At 47.4% G+C, this 6,881-nt stretch overlaps 1 protein-coding gene across 2 annotated transcripts in view; it reads right to left on the reverse strand.

The window, feature by feature from the left end:
* Positions 1-4,805, reverse strand: part of LOC311530177 (C-type lectin domain family 2 member D-like) — a 28,020-nt gene extending 23,215 nt beyond the window's left edge. For both annotated transcript variants that reach the window (XR_014713948.1, XR_014713949.1), the window contains exon 1: positions 4,629-4,805. The gene's annotated coding sequence lies outside the window, so the exon portion shown is untranslated. The remainder of the gene's footprint in view (positions 1-4,628) is intronic.
* Positions 4,806-6,881: the final 2,076 nt, after the last annotated feature.

Here is a 6,881-nt window from a genome sequence, read left to right on the forward strand (position 1 = left end):
TGGGAACCGAGGTGTCATTAATCCTGAACCTTCAAACTACAGCTGGATGAAAACTCTTGTTCAAAGTTGTTTTTTAATGGAAAATGCCATTTTGACCCAAATGAAAGGTTTTATTTTGATTGCCATTTTTCATTTTTTGATGGGGGGAGTGGACTTAAAATGGAAATACTGGCTTTGGGGGTGGGAGGGAGGATTTCATTCAGTTTTGGAGGGGAAAGAAACATTTACTCTTAACATTTCCCTCCATTTGAAAAGTGGCGGAGGACTTTCACTTTTCTACTTCCTTCAAAGGACATCAGACTGTCATTTCTTTTCACGTTTTTCATGACCTAGGCGTACACTCTATCAGCTCTAGTTCTAGACATTGCTGACGTTTCCCCTACAGTTGTGTAAAAAGCAGGGCTGTCAATTAATCGCCGTTAACTCACGTGATGAACTGAAAAAATTAACTGTGATTACAAAAATTAATCGTGATTAATCACACTGTTAAACAATAGAATACCAATTGAAATTGATTAATATCTTTGGATGTTTTTCTACATTTGCAAATATATTGATTGCTATTACAACACAGAATACAAAGGGCACAGTGCTCACTTTACATGATTATTTTTGATTACAAATATTAGCACTGTAAAAATGATAAAAGAAATAGTATTTTTCAATTCACCTCATACAAGTCCTGTAGTGCAATCTCTTTATTGTGAAGTGTAACTTACAGATGTGGATTTTTTGCTTACATAACTGCACTCAAAAATGAAACAATGTAAAACTTTAGAGCCTACAAGTCCACTCAGTCCTACTTCTTGTTCAGCCAATTGCTAAGACAAACAAGTTCTGTTTACATTGACAGGAGATACTGCTGCCCCCTTCTTTTTTACAATGTCACCTGAAAGTGAGAACAGGCATTTGCATGGCACTTTTGTAGCCGGCATTGCAAGGTATTTATGTGCCAGATATGCTCAACATTCATCTGCCCCTTCATGCTTCGGCCACCATTCCAGAGGACATGCTTCCATGCTGATAATGCTTGTTAAAAAAAATAAATGCGTTAATTAAATTTGTGATTGAACTCCTTGGCGTAGAATTGTATGTCTCCTGTTCTGTTTTACCCACATTCTGCCCTATATTTCATGCTATAGCAGTCTCGGATGATGACGCAACACATGTTCATTTTAAGAACACTTTCACAGCAGATTTGACAAAATGCAAAGAAGGCACCAGTGTGAGATTTCTAAGGATAGATTCAGCACTCAACCCAAGGTTTAAGAATCTGAAGTACCTTCCAAAATCTGATCGGGACGGAGCGTGGAGCATGCTGTCAGATGCCTTAAAAGAGCAACACTCTGATACGGAAACTACAGAACCCAAACCACCAAAAAAGAAAATCAACCCTTTGCTGGTGGCATCTGACTCAGATGATGAAAATGAACATGCCTCGGTCCGCTCTGCCATGGATCGTTATCGAGCAGAACCCATCATCAGCATGGACGCATGCCCTCTGGAATGGTGGTTTAAGCATGGAGGGACATATGAATCTTTAGCACATCTGGCACATAAATATCCTGTGCAGTGCCATGCGAACGTCTGTTCCCACTTTCAGGTCATATTGTAAATAAGAAGTGGGCAACATTATCTCCTGCAAATTGTAACCAAACTTGTTTGTCTCAGCAATTGGCTGAAGTAGGACTGAGTGGACTTGTAGGCTTGAAAGTTTTACATTGTTTTATTTTTGAATGCAGTTATTTTTTATACATAATGCTACATTTGTAAGTTCAACTTTCATGATAAAGAGATTGCACTCCAGTACTTGTATTAGGTGAATTGAAATATTCTTTTTCTTTTGATTTTTAGAGTGCAAATATTTGTGACCAAAAATATAAAGTGAGCACCATACTCTTTGTATTCTGTTCTAATTGAAATCAATATATTTGAAAATGTAGAAAACATCCAAAAATATTTAACTAAATAATAGTCTCTTATGGTTTAACAGTGTGATTAAGCGTGATTATTTTTTTTAATCGCTTGCCAGCCCTAGTAAAAAGCCTTCAGGCTCAATGTACGAGTGAGGGCTTTTCTCAGGGTCAGCACTCAAACAGCCGGGCACGCCGTAGGTCAGGAAAGCAAGGTGCTGGGAGGCCAGAGAGGAGAGAATTCACTCCAAGTCTTTACACGGAGTTGCTCTCTTACGAATGATCTGCTCTAACTCTGTCACAAGTTCTGGGCTCGATGTAGGAATCACTGGCTGGGAGGAATCTCTGGCTTGGTGCATTCAAATGTAATTCCTTGAGGTTTGCCCGAGTGAGCTTATAAAAGCTGAACAGAGACAGACCCAGGCTGTTTCCCAATGGGAAACGTCAAGGGAAACTCAATGTTGAAACAAATAAGACGGATGACACCCCCGACTAAGGCAGAACTGAACCCAGAGACTCAACCTGGCCGCTGGGGGCGCTGCACCTCTGCTGGTGTCAGGATTCAGCTGGGAGTTAAAAGCAAGGTCCCATTATGGTCGTTACAAATCTTATGGCTCTTCTTTAACGGGGGAGACCTGAGTCAGTTCAAATGACAGTTCGGGGGAATACAATTTGCCTCCCTCAAAAGCCCTGTGAAATTCCAATAGGTGACAGGTTTCAGAGTAACAGCCGTGTTAGTCTGTATTCGCAAAAAGAAAAGGAGTACTTGTGGCACCTTAGAGACTAACCAATTTATTTGAGCATGAGCTTTCGTGAGCTACAGTCTCTAAGGTGCCACAAGTACTCCTTTTCTTTTTCCAATAGGTGAGTGGATTCTGCTTCAACCATTCCCCTAAGACATCGTCTGCCCGTGTTGTGTGCTGCTGAACAGTTGTGGAGTTTCACCCCAGAGGTGGCTGCATGTCAGTAGTGGGGGGAAAGGATTCCCATAAGTACGGCATGGTTGGTAAAGCCCTTTGGGATCCAAGCTCTCCAGCAGTTGTATTCTTTATTACACTATTGTTATGATTGTCTGTGCTCCAGCAATGGGAATTCCTCTTCCCACTAGAGGTCACTGCTGCTCCTCTGCACAAGCGGCTGAGAATTACTTATTGTGCTTCGCCTGCACACTCCCTGGGGAAAGGATTGTCTTTTTGTGATGTGTTTTTTATGGCATCTGGCACAATGGGGCCTCCATCCCTGAGACAGGACTGCAGTGGAAAGAAATAGGGTAGAGCTGAGAGGTTCCTGTCCTGGATCGGGTTAGGGGTTGGTCTGGGGATGCTGCGCACAGAGAGTAAGACAATCTCTGCCACAAAGAGCTCCCAGCCTGAACATCTGATGTGAAACGGGTGGCGAGAAAGAGGAGGACGGCAACAAGGCAAGAGAGAGACCAGCCGGGTAATTCCTGTTCCTGGACTAACTTCCAGTGGTGGAAGATACAAACTGGGAGCGCCACAGAGCTCGTCTTCAGGGCTGGGGGAGGACATCAGAGGAAACCCGAAGAAGAGCTCTGTGGAGCTCCAGAGTTTGTACCTTTCACCACCAGAAGTTGGTCCAAGAAAAGCTATCAGCTCCCCGCCTTGCCTCTCTCACATTCTGGGACCAGCCCGGCCACAACACCCCTGCCCCCAAGGAGGGAGAGGAGCCCGGCCATTGGGGTACAGACAAAGGCAGCCACAGCCTGGGTCTTGCACCCACCCCCTGGGAGAGATGAAGTGAAAGAAGACAGGGTCGCTGGGGGTGACAGCGCATCACAAGGGCACCCAGAACATTCAAGCAGATTTAAAGGTGTCTCTCCCCCCGCCCCCCCCAACTTAAACATCACCCTGGCGTCGGAACATTGTTCTCCGCTGGAGTTACGAGCAGAGCAAGCCCGCCCGCCCCAGCCAGGCCAAGGCAGGGTCAGACACCGTCTGCCCTTCACCCGGAGAGCTCCCCGCCACGCGGCCTGTTCGCGGCTCCTGCTCGCAGCCCCCGAGGGGCAAGCGCAGCGGTCGGGTTGCTCGGGTGTGAGCTTCTCTCGCGAAGGCTCCTGCAAAGACCCCGGCTGCCCTGTCCCCCAGGAGCCTGCCCCCCGCCCAGCTGCCCTAACACCCCCCCCAGCCACGAGCATGGGACCCCAAAGGTTGGAGGGGCCGGGGCAGGAGGCCAAGCGATGCGCGCCGCGCTCTGGGCCAGGCTCCTCGGGAAGGGATAAGTGGCGTCTGCACACGGGGTTGATTTGTCCCCCGAAGGGAGGATTTGCCAGAAAACAGGAGCCCTTTCTGAAAGGCAGGACGTCTTGCCGACTGGGGAGCAATTCTGGGTTTTTTACTGGGTTTTCTGGTACGTCTAAAAGCTACTGTTCATTTCCTGGAAACCCCCCCGCCCCCCAGTCTCCCCTTAACCCAACGCCTCACTTTGGGGGAAAAGAAAATATTCCATCTCAATTTGTGGCCAAAGAATGGACACACAATTCAACAGCGGCTGCCGTACACATCGTACGTCATTCACAGACACTGCGAGGCCCTGCGGCCTGCCTGTGGGGGCTGTAAAAATAATCACAGGGCTGCGATGACACTGGGATCTTCAGAATAACCCCCCATTTCCACCCTAACCCCAGTCCCTCCATTGTAGAGCCGGGGTGGGAGTCAGGTTCCCAGGGCACTGCTCTGGAGGAAGATCACAGCTTACCTCCTCCAGGGACTCCATGGCTGCAGCAGCCTTTGCAAGGCAGGTCCCTGCTCCATCTCCCCCACTCTGTGCATTAGCTGAAGGGGGGAGCCCCAACTCCCCCCTTCACACACATCATGTCTTCCCCCATGGCTCGTGCAAGGCAAAGCGAGCGGAAAAAGCCAGGCGCGAGGAGAATGAAACGACACAGCGCGGGGGAGATCATACGCCTTATTAGCATATTGCTTCTGATTGGACAAGGGGTGGGAGCCCCGGAGCGGGAGGAGGGGCCACTTGCTCTGGCCCAGGGCCCCAGGAAACCCTCGTGCGCCTCTGCGCGTCTCGCTATTGGCCTAGTTTTACAAGGGGCTGCCTGAAAGCACTGGTGACCTCAGTGCAAACCAACATTCCTGACAGTGACGTCAGTAATAGTGGCTGTGTGACACTTTTGTATTTTTATGTCCGGCTTTGGAAGCGAATGGTTTTTAAGTGAGGTGTAACTTGGGGTCTGGAAATCAGACTCCTGAAAGGGGTACAGTCGTATGGAAAAGTTGAGAGCCACTGCAATCCTTGGGCGAGCAGGGGCAGAGACTGGTGGGACGGGGGGAGAAGGGGCAAAGAAGGGCCTCTCTGCCCCGGGCACAGACTGGTTTTTGAAGTCTTTTTGTTGTAATATAGCAACTTTTAGGTCAGAGATCGAGTGACCAGAGAGATTGAAGTGTTCTCCAACTGGTTTATGAACGTTATAATTCTTGACACCTGATTTGTGTCCATTTATTCTTTTACGTAGAGACTGTCCGGTTTGGCCAATGTACATGGCAGGGGGCATTCCTGGCACATGATGGCATATATCACATTGGTAGATGTGCAGGTGAACGAACCTCTGATAGTGTGGCTGATGTGATTAGGCCCTATGATGGTGTCCCCTGAATAGATATGTGGACACAGTTGGCAACGGGCTTTGTTGCAAGGCTAGGTTCCTGGGTTAGTGGTTCTGTTGTGTGGTTTGTGGTTGCTGGTGAGTATTTGCTTCAGGTTGGGGGGCTGTCTGTAGGCAAGGACTGGCCTGTCTCCCAAGATCTGTGAGAGTGAAATGGCCCACCTTGATTATCACAACAAAAGGTTTTCTTTTCCCCCCCTCCCCTCTCCTGCTGGTAATAGCTCATCGGAAGTGAGTGTGTATGGTCACACCCATTTTTTCACGTCCTGTGCGTATATAAATCTCCTCACTGTATTTTCCACTGAATGCAGCCGATGAAGTGAGCTGTCGCTCACAAAAGCTTATACTCAACTAAATTGGTTAGTCTCTAAGGTGCCACAAGTCCTCCTTTTCTTTTTTGCGGATACAGACTAACACGGCTGCTACTCGGAAACCTGTCATTATGCAAGGCACTGCATTTAGCCGTATGGAGTGGAAATCTATCAACTTCATGAAAAAACTCGTACAGATACAGACAGACATCATCTTCCTCTGCAAATGCAAACAGATGGACATCGTACCAAAAGGACTGAAGGTAAAAAATCCATTACAATCGACATACCACACAGACTGTGCTGACAGCTTGTGCCACACGCTCTCAAAGAAACTGCGGAATCACCTGATCAACATCCTCTACAGCAAACAGGGAAAGATTAAGAATGAGCTCTCAGAACTGGATCCTCTCATAAAAAAACAACCTTCCACACAAACCTCCTTGTGGCTGGACTTTACAAAAACGAGACAAGCCATTTACAACACACACTTTGCTTCTCTACAAAAGAAAAAGGACACTAAACGATCTAAACTACTACATGCCACAAAAGGCCACAGCAATGGTTCCCTTAACCCACCCAGCAATATTGTTAATCTGTCCAACTATACTCTTAGCCCAGCAGAAGAATCTGTCCTGTCTCGGGGCCTCTCCTTCTGCCCCTGCACTTATTCCCTTCACCTTGGGATAGGTTCAGTTGAGCTACTACCCCTTTCATGGCCATGTCACCCTGGGACAGCCTGAAACTGGAAACCTGGGCTCGAACAGTAACTGTTTGCTAGGAAAGGTGCTGAAGACACAATGGAAGAGGAAATCCTTTGGACTGGATTGAAATTATTCCAAAGGAAAGTAAATGAGAGAAAATGTCCAGTGTTACCCTCCTAGCGAAAGAAAAAAATGAAGGTCAGAAAGGACCATTCTGTCCATCTGCTGTGTAACACAGGCCCTAGAACGTCACCGAGCACTTCCTCCAGAAAACCCACGACATGGGACTGAGCCAGAGCACGTCTTCTGGAAAGACATC

Source organism: Lepidochelys olivacea, assembly GCF_965140295.1.
Source record: "Lepidochelys olivacea isolate rLepOli2 genome assembly, chromosome: 14".
NCBI lineage: Eukaryota > Metazoa > Chordata > Testudines > Cheloniidae > Lepidochelys > Lepidochelys olivacea.